This window comes from Canis aureus, chromosome 26 (assembly GCF_053574225.1).
Source record: "Canis aureus isolate CA01 chromosome 26, VMU_Caureus_v.1.0, whole genome shotgun sequence".
Lineage (NCBI taxonomy): Eukaryota > Metazoa > Chordata > Mammalia > Carnivora > Canidae > Canis > Canis aureus.
The window spans coordinates 28,184,882-28,200,518 of NC_135636.1; the positions used below are offsets into that span (position 1 = coordinate 28,184,882).

Below are 15,637 nucleotides of genomic sequence, written 5' to 3' on the forward strand. Positions count from 1 at the left end.
GCTTTCTTTCCATTTTGAAAAAGGGAAAACCAAGCTCAGAGGGGTTAAGGAACTTGCTTGAGGTCACACAGCTGCCAAGTGGTAGAACCCAAAGAGTGAAGAGACCTGGTAACCTAGATCTTACCCTGCCTGATGCTTCCTGAGGGACTCTGGGAAAGTTAAACACTTTTAGAGCTTCAGTTTGCATAGACGCAGAGGGGAGGAAAAGACGGAGGATAGAATAAGAGCCAAGAAGCACGGAGCTGAGGTTATGAAGGCCAGGACACGAGCTATGTTTCCACAGTGTCAGCTTTATTCAATCATAAAGCAAGATTAACGTAATTATAAAGCAGGTTTAGGATTCCAAAGTCAATGACATTTCACTATGCATTTAACTTGGCCTCATACACATGACACAAAACAAAGCACAATACAAAGTCATGCAACGAATGTGATACAACAAGGTTAAGACATTAACAAATCAAACCCAAAGTCAGTCTGTGAACTTGAGATGAAGACTTGGTCCTGGGTCAGCTCTCAGCGCCTACTGCTCATTATGTTCAGGCAGTGGAGGATCTCTGTTATGTTCAGAGATCACTCAGGCCTCGGGCAGTTACCTTTCTAATGTGGTCTGACGTGGAAGAGTCAGTGTCTGGAAAGTGTGACAGTTTGCTGCAGAAATCCACCCTTTTTAAAGGAATCTGATCAGTGTTTAGCCCTTCCAGACATCTTCTGGTTCTAGTGATTATCACTTCTCGGTTCTTCCAGACTCTCTTGGCTCTGTTAGTTATCAGTTCTGTGGGCTGCCAGCATGTTCTGGTTCTAGCGATATCTATTCTCAGCTCATCGCCCTTGGCTGCCTTCCTTATTTATTACGTCACTCCGTGGTATGAGTGACTGCTTGACATGAGTGACTCCATCTTGCTTTCTGTAAGCAACACAGTTTGTTATGCAGTGAAACCAGTATCCTAAGGACTGTAAGTAAAATCTAATTAAGCCTATGAGGTAGGAATTTAGTCTCATTTCACAGATGAGGACTGGGTGGTATAGAGAGGTTAAGTGACAGCCAGTACCACACACTTTGTGGATACAGATTTACATCCAAATCTATTAAACAAAACAAAACAAAACAAAAAAACAAATCTATTAAACTCCAAATCATTCACATTGTGACTGTTACCCCAGAGGTTAGTCAGTCAGGAAATTCCTGATCCAAAACCAAAGGTCTTGAGTGCTATGTGAGGTTTGGACTTTTCCCTCTCTGGATCTGCACTAACCAATACAACAGCCATCAGCCACATGTAGTTATTTATAATTGCACTTAACAGTTCAGTTCCCCTGTCATATTAACCACATTTCAACTGCTCAATAGCCACATGTAGGTAATGACTACTGTACTAGACAAGCAGATATAGAATGTCTCCATCAGGGGCACCTGGGTGGCTCAGTTTGTTAAGAGTCTGCCTTCAGCTCAGATCATGATCCTGGGGTCCTGGGATGGAGCTCTGCACTGGGCTCCCTACTCAGCAGGAGAGTCTGCTTCTCCTTCTGCCCCTGCCCCTCCCCACCGTTCATGCTCTTTCTGTCTCTTTCATTTTTAAAAAAATATTTTATTAAAAAAATAAAAATAAATAAAAAATATTTTATTTATTTATTCATGAGAGACACAGAGAGAGAGGCAGAGACATAGGCAGAGGGAGAAGCAGGCTCCCTGCAAGGAGCTTGATGTGGGATTCGATCCCAGGACCCCAGATCACACCCTGAGCCAAAGGCAGGCCCTCAATCACTGAGCCACTCAGGCATCCCTTTGTCTCTCTCTCAAAAACCAAAACCAAAAAACCCACAGCATTTCCATCATCTCAGAGACTTCTGTTGTCAAGTGCTGATGGAGATGTGGGGGAGGCAAGACACTGAAGCATCGAAGCAACAGAAATAGGAGAAGCGGGGCAGGTATTTAGGTTGGAACCATCATTCATTTGGAGTCTGGGGAGGAGAGAGGTGGGTACCTGTCGAGTTAAAGTAAACAAGTTATGGTAAAAAGACAGAACCCAGATGGCAGGTGGGGGCAGGGAAGTGGAGGCCTGAGGGAGCAGGGAGGCGTGCCCAAGAGTTCAGCCTTCTGCTTCCCACAGACCTAGAATCCCCTACTTGCCACTTGCCTTATGGCTTTGGGCCACGTGTACATGCAACTTTTCTGAGCTTCAGTTCCTTCAACCAGAAAGTGGAAATAATAAAAGTACCAGCTGCACAAGGCTTGTTGTGAGTTTTAGAGGGATAATGTGGATAAAGTGAGCTTCTCCTACCATCTGTGATAAGGGAACAGTTTACGGTTTCTTTTTTCTTCTTTTCAATTTACTGTTTCCAATCCATTGTGGGCTGATACTTTTTTTGTAAAACACATTGGAAAAAGAGTCACGTGCCTGGATGTCATAGCAATGTCAAACTATCATAAAAGTTCCTTTTTAAAAAAAATTTTATTTATTTATTTATGAGAGACACAGAGAGAGAGGCAGAGACACAGGGAGAGGGAGAAGCAGTCTCCATGCAGGGAGCCCAATGTGGGACTCAATCCTGGGACTCCAGGATCACACTCTGGGCTGAAGACTGCACTAAACTGCTGAGCCACCTGGGCTGCCCTGAAGTTCCTAAACACTCTTCATTCCTTATTAAAAAAAAAAATTTTTTTTAAAGATTTTATTTCTTTATTCATGAGAGACATAGAGAGAAAGGGAGGCAGAGACATAGGCAGAGGGAGAAGCAGTTTCCCTGTAGGGAGCCTGATGTGGGACTTGATCCCGGGACTCCAGGATAATGCCCTGAGCCAAAGGCAGACACTCAACCGCTGAGCCACCCAAGTGTCCCTCTTCATTTCTTACATATTTTGTGGTGACAGTTTTAGACTAACACTATCCAGGAGCCACACTTTGAGTAGCAATCATTATAGATGACTTAGTTTCATGGCTGACACAGCCAAGGGCAGCCATTCCTATTATTAATAATGATATTGATGGGGGTGCCTGGGTGGCTCTGTCAGCTAAGCAGCTGCCTTTGGCTCAGGTCATTTTCCCAAGGTCCTGGACTCCCTGCTCAGCCTGGAGCCTGCTTCTCCCTCTCCCCATCGCCCCCCCCCCCCACCTCATGTTCTCTCTATCTCTCCCTCTCTCAAATAAATAAATAAAATCTTTTAAAAAATTATATTGATGGAGAAATGAATAATAAATGTGGGGGATGGGAGAAGCAGTCAGGCTATACCATATTATAGTTAATATTCATAAGGGCAAGAGGTAGGACAGGCCCAGATAGTCAGAGTCCTCTCACTCAATGCAGTAGGAAGAGAGCTATATAGGCCATAGGCCTGTTTGGAAGCAGACCTGGAATTGGGGCCTGACTAGCCCAAATGTGCTTTATCATTTTTTTTTTTTTTTTTAAGATTTATTCACCTATCTGAGAGAGAGAAGCTGGGGGAGGGGGAAGGCAGAGGGAGGAGACAAGCAGAGTGCCAGATGCAGGGCTCAATCCTAGGACCCTGAGTGGAGACCAAGAATCATCAGATGCTTAACCTACTGGGCCACCATGTATATTATTTTTACCAGTTTCTCTTCTCCTGAAACTCTGGTGTCATGGCTCAAAGGTAGGGAAACAGATCCTTCTGCAACGGTTTGTCTTATCATTTGAATGGCTGGGTAGGGGGCAGGTTCCAGCTCCAAACCTCTCTACCCTCCTGCCATAGGACTCTTGTACATGCTATTTGTATTTTCCTCCTGGGCATTATTCCTGCCTTCACCTGGTTAACTCCCACTGATCACTGAGAGTTTTGCTCCGTAGCTGCTTTCACATGTTTCCTGATTTTTAAGGAAGCCTAACAGCCAATGTGGGGCTTGAACTCAGGACCTCCAGCTCATGAGTCACATTCTCTATTGACTAAGCCAGCCAGGTGCCCCAGGGAGGGTTCCTGATTGATTAGAATTTCATGGCTTCAGAGTTCTATTAGTTAGAATTTCACAACCAGAGAATACTATTGATTAGAATTTTATGGCACCAGAGAAGTATTGATTAGCATCCCATGGCCCCAGAATTCTATTACTTAGAAATTCATGACTTGAGAATGCTATTGATTCAAATTTTATGGTGTCTTAGCATTCCATCAATGCATACTTCCCTCCAGACCAATCCTCAGCTCTATGCTCAAACTGTTACCTTCTCAGGGAGGTCTTCTCTTACCTCCCTATTTCAAAAGGTCTGTCTGCCACCTGCTCCTGTTTATTTTTCTCCATACCCAATACATTATATATTGCCTCCTGTACTAGAATGTAAGAAGCTCCACCAGGGCAGCAATTTGTTTCTGTCTTGTTCACTGCTGTATTGCCAAGGCCTAGAACAGTGCCTTGCACACAGTAGATGTTCAATAAATATTTGCTCAATGTTTACAAATGAATCAATTACATAATGAATAAACTGTTGGAATTACTACATAAAGGTACCATGCAATCATTTTTGAGAGTGACTGCCAACTTAACCACCTACCTTCTGTGCCTGACTCAATTCAGCTCAGGATGGAGAGGGGAGTGTCTCTCCTCTCTCTAGCTGTGCTCCTCTCCCTAAGTCAGAGGTCTTATCTGAGTCAAGATCTAGGCTCTGAAGAGAGGAAAAGGAATTGAAATGGGGAAGTGAGTCTAAAAGGGGTACCTACAATCTGGAACCCTACTAACTTTTCAGATCTCGAATGTTACCATCATCTCTTCCAGGAATTTCTCCCTGATGACCAGATTAACTTCGTTCCCTTGTCAAATGTCCTCATACACCCTGTTCACAGCACTCTGTACTTTTAGAGATTTGCTTGGTGACTGTTGACATCCGTAGATATGGACCACATCTGCTTTGTCCCTTATGCCTAGACCAGTGCCTGCCACACAACAGGTGCTCCAGAGCTGTTTGTGGAATGAACAGAAGATACCATATCACACTCCTGTTGGTAGGATGGAAAGGGATATGTGAGGGTCAATAATAGCCGGAAAAAAAAAAAATAGCCGAGGGTGAGAGAATGTCAGAGGAGGAGGACCCTCAGGGGACTATGAGTTTGGGTGCCCAGCCTCCCTCTGGAGCCAGGGAGAGGGTAGGATGGGCAAACCTTTCTTGTAAAGGGACAGATAGTAAAGCATTGGCTGCCCTATTGTTAGAGCAATTGATCATAGACAATATGTAAACAATAAAGTCCGCTGCGTTAAAAAAAAACCCTTCACTGGGATCCCTGGGTGGCACAGCGGTTTGGCGCCTGCCTTTGGCCCAGGGCGGGATCCTGGAGACCCGGGATCGAATCCCACGTCGGGCTTCCGGTGCATGGAGCCTGCTTCTCTCTCTGCCTGTGTCTCTGCCCCTCTCTCTCTCTCTCTCTGTGACTATCATGAATAAATAAGTAAAAAAAAAAAAAAAAAAAAAAACCCTTCACTTACAGACATAAAATTTGAATAGTATCACACGTCACAAACAATATTCTTACTTTGGTCTTCTCAGTAGTTAAAACGTGTAAACACTTCATAAACAGTACCAGTGAGGAAGGCAAGGTCTGTAATTTGCAAAACCCCCAAATAAAACTTTAAGTAGAAAGTAAGGGTGGGGGGCGCCTGGGTGGGTTAATGGTTGAGCATCTGTCTTTGGCTCAGGTTCTGATCCCAGGATCCAGTCCCCGCATCAGGCTCCCCACAGGAAGCCTGCTTCTCCCTCTGCCTCTGTCTCTGCCTCTCTCTGTGTCTCTCACAAATAATCAAAATATTAAAAAAAAAAAAGAAAAAAGAAAAAGAAAGGGTGGGAGACTAAGAAGAAAGGATGCTTTGTAAGTCATGTTACACTAGTGTCTTTTTTTTTTTTTTTTTTTAGATTTTATTTATTTATTCATGAGAGACAAATATTGAGAGAGAGGCACAGACACAGGCAGAGGGAGAAGCAGGTTCCATGCAGGGAGCCTGACGCGGGACTCGATCCTGGGTCTCCAGGATCACACCCTGGGCTGATGGCGGCACTAAACCACTGAGCCACCCAGGCTGCCCCCCATGTTACACTAGTGTCTTAACCACTCTGAGCTTCAGGCTCCTCCTTTAGAAAGGGAGAGAATAAAAGTCCTTGGTTCCCTAGGTGGTCCTGAGGATGAACAGAAATAACACCTTCCATTCTAGAGGGGTGGGCTGAGCTACTGGGCTACTAATGTTAATAATAATTATTATTATTATCACCAAGGGATCTGTGGGAAGAGCAAGTGCAAGGATGCTTGCAAAGCCCCCAGCAAAAAGTCTGGCGCTAAAGACTTCCATGGAAGCTCCCAACTTCCTGTCCCTCCCCAACTCTAGGTCACACAAGATAGACCTCCCCAGCATCCTGCACTGGCCTCTCAGGTCTCCTGCTCCCCAGGCCTTGTCCAAGACAGGAGAAGGTGTCCATGGCAGCTGGCCAGGGCACGGGAGAGGACCGGGTGTGGAGGGAGGAGGGTTCTGACCGGTCCCCCGCCCATTGTCTGAGCCAGCCAGTCCCGCCAGCCAGCTGATGTCCTGGGTCTCCGACACCAGCTGGCTGGCCCCACCCCCACCCCAATTCCCCCTCCTTGTCACTTGGCCTCCGCCCCCACCCACCCTCAGTCTAGAAAGATGCAGGGTGTGACCAGAGGATCTGAGCTTTGTCCCCCAAATTGTAGACTGATTTGCATTCCTTCAGCAATTTGCACACTCCATTCACTTGTAAAGAGCTAGAAGTTGCAAAGCCTGCAAGGGGTCTTTGGGTGTATTTTATCTGACTTGGTTTTGAAAATGTGATTTTGGGTGTTCCTTTTCAAACTTCAGCCTTTCCCGATTCTGGAACAGGGACCGGATGATTTGGCTACTCTGATCCTCAGTTTCTTCATCTGTAAAATGGGGACAATCACACCTTTCCTACAGAGTAGCAGTGGGGAGTAAATAAGAGAACGTATGCAATGTATCTGGCACAAAGTGTGTGTACAACGTATGCAATGTACCTGGCACAAGTGTATGCAAATGTTAACTTGCTATTACTTAACCATATCATCCTAATGTCCTCCAGAGCCAACTATTAAACCTGTACTGTCCAATAAGGCAATCACAAGTGGTTATTTAAATTGAAATTGGGGACGCCTGGGTAGCTCAGTGGTTGAGCGTGATTCTGGGGTTTCAGGATCGAGTCCCACATTAGGCTCCCTGCGAGGAGCCTCCTTGCTTCCGCCTCTGCCTGTGTCTCTGCCTCTCTGTGTCGCTCATGAATAAATAAATAAAATCTTAAAAAAAAATAAATTGAAATTAAATTAAATCGGAACTTTACATCCTCAGTCACACCAGCCACACTTTGACTGCTCTGTGTTCTGGTGGCTGTCGTACCTAGCAGCGCAGATACAGAACATTCTCATTACCAAAGAAAGTTGTATTAAGCTGTGCGGGTGCAAACCCTCTAATTCCCCAGAGCTTTTCTCCTTTTCCCAAATAAGGCTCTCCCTGTCGCAGTGTTTCTCCCCACCCCCTTCAAGGTAATGACCTCGGTGAGTGGGTGGGTGTTCTTTTGTTCTCTGCACCTGGGCTGGAGGGTGGAGAACAGGTGTGGAGCTGTGCCCTGGAGCACCGAGGGGGTGGGCGCAATCATCCGCTTTGTAAAGCAAACAGCTGCACCCAATTCTACTCCAGCCACCGGCAGGAGCCTCCTTGGGCCCGGATGCGGATGAGGGAGGGGAGACACTGGGAGTTCCAGGCCCTGTCCTCACCGCCTCTCATAGGCGGTTTAAGGTCACACAACGTGTCTGAGCCTGGGATGAGCAGTTTCCAGCACAGCTGACACCTGGAGAAGGTGCACCAGATGGGAGGCCCAGAGTGGAGGGGAGGAGAGGATTAGCAACCTCTCAATGCCAAGACTCAGCTGCACCAGGGCTGAAAGGCATAAATAGGTCACATTCAGGCTATTTCCAACAACAGCGTCCGCTGTGGTACTACCTCACTTTTGGAGTTTAACAACCACGGCAAGACATGCACACCTCCACGTGGCTGAGGACTGGCATCCCAAAGTTAACATCCTGGAAACGGAATCCTTGCTTTTCCCTCCAGGATATGTCTGTTCATTCTACAGCTGTCTCTACCTCAGGGGATGGCTGCCTCATCCTTCCAGTGGTCTGACCCAGAACCTTCGGATCGTCCTTTGCCCTTCTTTTTCCCATACCCTACAAAGGAGCCATCAACAACTCCTACTGGCCTCACCTTCAAAATATATCTTGAGGGGTGCCTGGTTGGCTTAGTAGGTGGAGCATGCAACTCTTGATTTCTTGACCTCAGAATTTGAGCCCCACGTTGGGTGTAGAGATTACTTAAAAATATATTTTTTTAAATCTTAAAATCAGGGGCACCTAGGTGTAGGTACAGTTGGTTAAGCATCTGCCTTCAGCTCAGATCATGATCTCAGGGTCCTGGGATCGAGCTCTGTCAGGCTCCCAGCTCAGTAGGGAGTCTGTTTCTCTCTCTCTCTCTCTTTCTCTCAAATAAATAAAATCTTTTTTAAACATCTTAAAATTAATCAATTGATCTTGAATCCAACCCCTCCTCACCATGGGCCTGCTGTCATCTTGGTCTGAGTCACCATTGTCTCCCTCTCAGATTGCTGTGGCAGCTTTCCACCATTGCCTCGTATACTCTTCATCCTGGAGGAATGAAGATCATGTCACTCCTCTGCTCCAAACTGTTTAATGGCTGTGAAATTCACAAAGTCAATTTCCTTACTGTGGCCTACTGGGCCCCATTTATCTGGCCCTGACACATACTGGTGTCCTTTCTGTGCCATGCACACACCTGCCTCAGGCCCTTTGCTCTTGCTACCCTCCACCAGGAGCCACTCTTAACTCACACAACTGCTAGCAACTTTCTTACCTTCTTCTTCTTCTTCTTCTTCTTCTTCTTCTTCTTCTTCTTCTTCTTCTTCTTACCTTAAGGTCTTAAGAATGGAAATACTCTTTTCAGAGAAGATTTTCTTTTTTTCTTAATTTTATTTCTTTGAGAATGAGAGAACAGGAGCAGGGGGAGTGGGAGGGGCAGAGAAAAAGAGGGAGAAGCAGGCTCCCCACTGAGCAGGGAGCCAGCCATGGGGCTCTATCCCAGGACCCTGAGATCATGACCTGAGCTGAAGGCAGACACTTAACCAACTGAGCCACCCAGGAGCCCCAGAGAAGGCTTTGTCACCTTATATAAAACCGTACTCTTTGGGCCCCCATGCCTCTGTCTTGTTTTATTTCTCCTTAGAGCACCCATCACAGTATTTATTTACTTGCTCATGGTCAGTTCATTGTCTGCGTCCCCTCGCAAGAACAGGTGGCTCCATGGGTCAGGGATTTTGGCTATCTCGTGAACTGCTATGTCCCCAGTATTCACATAGTAGGTGCTCAGTAAAGGGAGGAAGCACAAGCCCTGTGCTAGGAACCACACTTAGGACCTAATATGGTTATCTCGCCTAATCCCCAAGGCCCCTATGGCAGGCCTGTTATTATCTGACTTTTCAGATGGAGAAACGAGGCTTAGAGGCACCAACTGGCCCCAAATTAGTAATAGACTTAAAGTGTGTCTCTTGTACCACTCCCCCACATACAATCAGAATTGACAGTCAGGGAGCTGAAGGAGACTGAATTCTGAGCGCCCAAGGGCATTCAGTTGCATAAGCATGACGTCTGAGACCCTCTGCTCTATGAGTGGGCAACTCTCAATAGAGAGTCTTTCAGACCTTCTCAGAGGAGACTCTAAATCTCTGGATTTCACTTTTCTTTTAGTGTGGCTTGTGGCCAATTGTTTAAAGGGAGGAATAAAAAAGCAAATCAGAGCCCTCCAGGGAGTACTTGAAACCTTTCATATGCGTTCCCTTGCCTCAGGCTGTGTCATCCTTTCCCAGTCTCCAAGTGGCTGCCCTGCCTCCCCACCTAGCTGAAAAGAGTAGTATGGCTGAGGGTCTGAAAAGCTCTGTGCCAGGGAACGTACTGGGAGATCTAAGGGATATAAGACTTTGTAGGCCCTGCTGGGCAGTTTGAATTTTATTCTTAGCACATTGAGAAGTCTTGGAAGTATTTGTTTTCTCTTGTTTTTGTTTCTGATTTTTTTTTTAATTTTAACTATTCATGAGAGACACAGACAGAGGCAGAGACATAAGCAGAGGGAGAAGTAGGTTCCTTGCGGGGAGCCCCAGTGTGGGACTTGATCCCAGGATCCCAGGATCACGACCTGAGCCAAAAGCAGACACTCAATCACTGGGCCACCCAGGTGTCCCTAGTTCTGATTTTTGACTGAGGAAAAACATATAGAGCATCAATCATAAGTGTGAATTTCTCAAGCTGAACACACCTATGTTAAGGTGAGCACCCAGATCAGGAAGCAGAATTATCATCAGTGCCCAGAATCCCTCCTGGAGTGCCAGCCTAGTCACCATCCTCCCATCCTACAGCTCACCACTATCCCCATTTTTAAAAAAATTTATTTATTTATTTATTTATTTATTTATTTATTTATTTATTTATTTATTCATGAGACACAGAGAGGCAGAGACATAGGCAGAGGGAGAAGCAGGCTCCATGCAGGGAGCCCGATGCGGAACTCAATCCTCAGACTGGAGGATCTGAGCCAAAGGCAGATGCTCAACCACTGAGCCAGGCGTCCAAATATCCCCATTTCTAATAGCACAGATAAGTGTTATCTATTTTTGAAATTTTGTATGTAAATAGAACCTCACAGTATATATACTTTTTTTGTGTCTGGCTTTTTTTTTTTTTTTTTTTTAATTTGAGAGAGAGAACAAGCAGGTGGAGCAGCAGGCAAGGGAAAGAAGCAGGCTCCCCAAAAACCAGGGAGCCTGATGTGGGGCTTGAACCCAGGACCCTGGGATCACGACCTGAGCCGAAGGCAGACCCTTAACTGACTGAGCCACCCAAGCATCCCTGTGTCTAGCTTCTTTAACTCAACATTATGTAAGATTCATTTCTATTGTCTGTATAGCAATAATTTTTTCACTATCCTTGCTATGTAGTATTCCATTATATGACTATATCACTATTTATTCTCCTGTTGTTGTTTTTTTAATTTATTTGATAGAAGGGGGTAAAGAGAAGCAGGGGCAGGGCAGAGGGACAGGGAGAAGCAGAATCCCTGCTGAGCAGGGAGCCCCACATGGACCTGGGGCTCGATCCCAGGACCCTGGGATCACGACCCAAGCCGAAGGCAGATGCCCAACCATCTAAGCCATCCAGGCGCCCCTATTCTCCTGTTGACAAACACTTGGGAACTTTCTTGTTTGGGCTCTTGTAAACAAAGCTCCTACACTTGTGTACATGTCTTCTTCTTTTTTTTAATTAATTAATTAATTAGCTTATTTGTTTATTTATTTATGTATTTATTTATTTATGATAGACAGAGAGAGAGAGAGAGGCAGACACAGGAGGAGGGAGAAGCAGGCTCCGTGCCAGGAGCCCGACGTGGGACTCGATCCCGGGACTCCAGGATCGCACCCCGGGCCAAAGGTAGGCACTAAACCGCTGCTGCGCCACCCAGGGATCCCCTGTGTACATATCTTCTCATGCACATGTATTTTCTCATTCCTCTCCTGTATCTAGCTTGGAGTGAAAAAGCTGCATGACAGGACAGGCATAGCTTTGGCCTTCATAAATATAGTTTTCCTAAGTGGTTGTACCGCTTATACTCCCACCACCAGAGTATGAGAGTTCATGACGGTTTCAGGTACGGAGTGACACAATATGCACCCTAGTCCAACATCTATGGACTAGATGGCACTGTCTATGGCACCTTCTCATCAGACATCCTGGGCCCAAGGACCAATCATTAACAAGATCCCTGCCCCTGAGGAGTTCACAGTTTATCTGGAGGGTTTATTTTTTTTTTTTTTTTTTAAACATGTTTTTTTTTTTTTTTAATTTTTTATTTATTTATGATAGTCACAGAGAGAGAGAGAGAGAGAGAGGCAGAGACACAGGCAGAGGGAGAAGCAGGCTCCATGCACCGGGAGCCTGATGTGGGATTCGATCCCGGGTCTCCAGGATCGTGCCCTGGGCCAAAGGCAGGCGCCAAACCTCTGCGCCACCCAGGGATCCCCCTATCTGGAGGGTTTAAAACTGCTCCAGGGCACCGGGGTAGCTCAGTGATTGTCTGCCTTCAGCCCAGGGCATGACCCCGGGGATCCAGTCCCGCTTCGGACTCCCTGAATGGAGCCTTGTCCCTCTGCCCCTGTCTCTCTCTCTGTGTCTTTCATGAATAAATAAATAAAATTTTTACAAAACAAAAACTGTGCTCCAGTTGGAGTTCATGGGGTCTGTGTTCAGTACAAGGGACCCTATATTGTCTGGAGTGACTATGGGACCTAGAAAAATGAATGGATGTGGAAGAACATAACAACAGTCAGAGAGGACTTTAAGATTTATTTATCTCTAGGCCTAAAGAAGATCCAGGGATCAATGTGGGCAGAGGCCTGGAGGACAGCATTTGTTATCTGGAGAAGGGCAAATGTAGTGACCTACAGGTTTTCCAATCAGTCACTTAACCAGCTGTGTGTACTGGGACAAACCACTCCATCTTCGGGGGCCTCAGTCTTCTTATCCATGAAAAAGGATAATATGATAGCACTCAACATAGCAGGACTGTGAGCTATTGATTGAACTTTGCCCCCAGTACAGGCACGGAGGAAACATTCAATCAATGTAGTTCTTGTGAAGTATTTCTTTTTACTTTTTTTTTTTTTTAAGATTTTATTTATTTATTCATGAGAGACACAGAAAGGCAGAGACATAGAGAGTCCTTCCTGCGGGGAGCCTGATGCAGGATACCTGGACCCTGGGATCAAGACATGAGGACCGGGGATCCCTGGGTGGCGCAGCGGTTTGGCGCCTGCCTTTGGCCCAGGGCGCGATCCTGGAGACCCGGGATCGAATCCCACATCGGGCTCCCGGTGCATGGAGCCTGCTTCTCCCTCGGCCTATGTCTCTGCCTCTCTCTCTCTCTCTCTCTCTCTCTCTCTCTCTCTCTGTGACTATCATAAATAAATAAAAATTGAAAAAAAAAAAAAAAAAACACATGAGGACCTGAGCTGAAGGCAGATGTCAACCACTGAGCCACCCAGGCGTCCTCTTCTTGTGAAGTATTTCTGTCTGACTGAAGAGGAATGCAGGGCAGGCAGAAGGTGAGGGTAAGTGAAACTACAGTGCATGAATATCATGCATTTGAATAGTTCCTGTCAGGCCAGGAGGAGCCAGTTAGGATTTAAAGGAGGCTGGAGGGATCCCTGGGTGGCTCAGTGATTTAGCGCCTACCTTTGGCCCAGGGCGTGACCCTGGAGTCCTGAGGTCAAGTCCCACATCGGGCTCCCTGCATGGAACCTGCTTCTTCCTGTGCCTGTGTCTCTGCCTCTCTCTCTTTTTCTCTCTCTCTCTCTGTGTCTCTCATGAATAAATAAATAAATAAAATCTATTTAAAAAAAAGGAGGCTGGAGAATGGGCAGGGAAGCTAAATCAGGGGTGAGCTGTGGTCAGATCCTCCAGAGGACAGGTAGCAAAGGGGCAGGAAAACCAATTTGCAGAACTCTGCAATAAGCAGTGTGCATGTCTGCAGCCATGACATATTTGTAATAAAATATCTAAAGGGAGACCAAATAAATAAATAAATAAATAAATAAAGAGGATGATGAGAACATCAGCCTGGACATTGAAAGTGAGCATGAGGAGAAATGGATTCTGCAAAGTCAAAGGGATGAAGAACAGTATGGTAGTTGAGAGAAGCAAGCCTCTGTATCCTTGCCTGCAGAGCATGGGGTGCACTACTTTAGGGTGGCATCCCATTCTCCTCTCAGTCACTTCTGAGTCTCATGAATTTACTGACCCATCAGGGGGCAATACTGGCCAGTAGCAGTAGATCACATTTTCATCTATAAATGCAGGAGTGTTATACAGTGATTTTATTTATTTTTTATTTTTAAAGATTTTATTTATTTATTCATGATAGTCACAGAGAGAGAGAGAGGCAGAGACACAGGCAGAGGGAGAAGCAGGCTCCATGCACCGGGAGCCCGGTGTGGGATTCGATCCCGGGTCTCCAGGATCGCACCCTGGGCCGAAGGCAGGCACCAAACCGCTGCGCCACCCAGGGATCCTATACAGTGATTTTAATAGCCATTGTTAGGGTGTTGTGAGATGAGCATGTACAACCACTATTGATGGAAATCAGATTGGGTAAAACTATAAATGTTGTTATTCTTTGATCCAATAATTCCATTCTGGAAAAAAATCTGTTTTTAGAATCAGAAAATAGGAAAGACTGATGCACAGTGATGTTCAATAAGGCATTATTTATGATAGAAAAAAAATAAAAAAGCAGCAGCCCTAATGATTACATGTATCAGATTCTACCAAAAAGTAGACTATTATGTGACCATCCACTGAAGTGACGTTGATGAGTAATTTTTATGACACAGAGAAATGCTATTATACACAGCATTTAATGGCAAAAAAAAAGGGGGGGGGGCAGGATGCAGAAATGCATTAAGAGCATGATCTCAATTAGGAACAAATACTCATGAAGAGAAAGAAATTGAGGCTATTGAGGAAAATAGAGAGAGCATTTATTTCTCAGTGTTAAGGACTAAGCGTGATTTTCATTTTCTTTCTAATCTTGTCATAGAGCACACGAACTCCTCACCATGAGTATTCTCACATTCCTCTCATGATCCTAAATAATACTGAAGTTTAATATAACTCAGCTTGTTCGCATTTCCCTCTGGGGGCTCTTGGACTCTTCAGCCTTCTATGGAGGAAAAAGTCTTGCTTACTAGAAAAGCCCCGGCCATGCCAAATAGTTCTCCAGTGCACAGAGAGGCTTTCTCAAGTGCCAGGGACATTTCAGGCTCCTGTTTATCCAACAAGGATCATATATCTTTAAATCGCTTCCCTTCACTGCCTGTCATCTGGCCAGACCTTGTGTTTATCATACATTAGCAGAAGGGGCATGGCCAGTGCAGATGGCAGGCAGCATGCACTTCTCCCTGCCACCCATCTTTATCCTCTTAGTCACTAGTTAAAGAAAAACAATCACTTGGTTTGGACAAGAAACAGCCAGGGCCATGAGCAATTTCCTCAGGTCCATCAAGTCTATAATTCCTTTAAAAAGTTGTGAGAGAATGTCAGAATTCTTTTTTATATTTTAATTAATTAATTATTATTTAAACTAATCTCTACACCTAACTGGGGCTTAAACTCATAACCCAGAGATCAAGACTCACATGCTTTACCAAATGAGCAGGCTAAGGTGCCCCAGGAATGTCAGAATTCAATTTTGTCACCTCAGACTAAGCTTCTGACTCAGGCAAATTATTTTTTGGTAAGTCTCTTAACCTCTCTGAGTCTCAGCTCCTTTGGCTGGAAAATGGAGCTGTTGCAAAGGCGCCTTTTAAATTCAGTTTATAAGGCACCCAGTCCTGACTCTGCCTCTTAAACACTAGTGTCCCTGAGCCCCTAGGCCTTAGGAAACCAATCAACCACAGGCTGATGTGCTGTGACTCTGTTTCCAGAGGGCCTCTCTTCCCCACCTTCAATACACATACAACACACATCCTACCATTTCTTAAGAATGATGAAGAAATAGAAAAGGTA

The 15,637-nt window shown here is 45.4% G+C and overlaps 1 long non-coding RNA gene across 3 annotated transcripts in view; it reads right to left on the minus strand.

Annotated features, from left to right (window-relative positions):
- Positions 1–270: 270 nt before the first annotated feature.
- The window catches only part of LOC144298204 (uncharacterized), a 29,261-nt gene continuing 13,894 nt past the window's right edge, over positions 271–15,637 (minus strand). The window contains exons 2-4 of one of the 3 annotated variants that reach the window (XR_013365161.1): positions 8,883–8,946; positions 8,564–8,684; positions 271–907 (exon numbers count right to left, since the gene is read on the minus strand). This is a non-coding gene — a long non-coding RNA (uncharacterized LOC144298204). Of the gene's footprint in view, positions 908–8,563; positions 8,685–8,874; positions 8,947–15,637 lie in introns of all 3 variants that reach the window. The other 2 variants (XR_013365160.1, XR_013365162.1) reach the window with 2 other exon arrangements.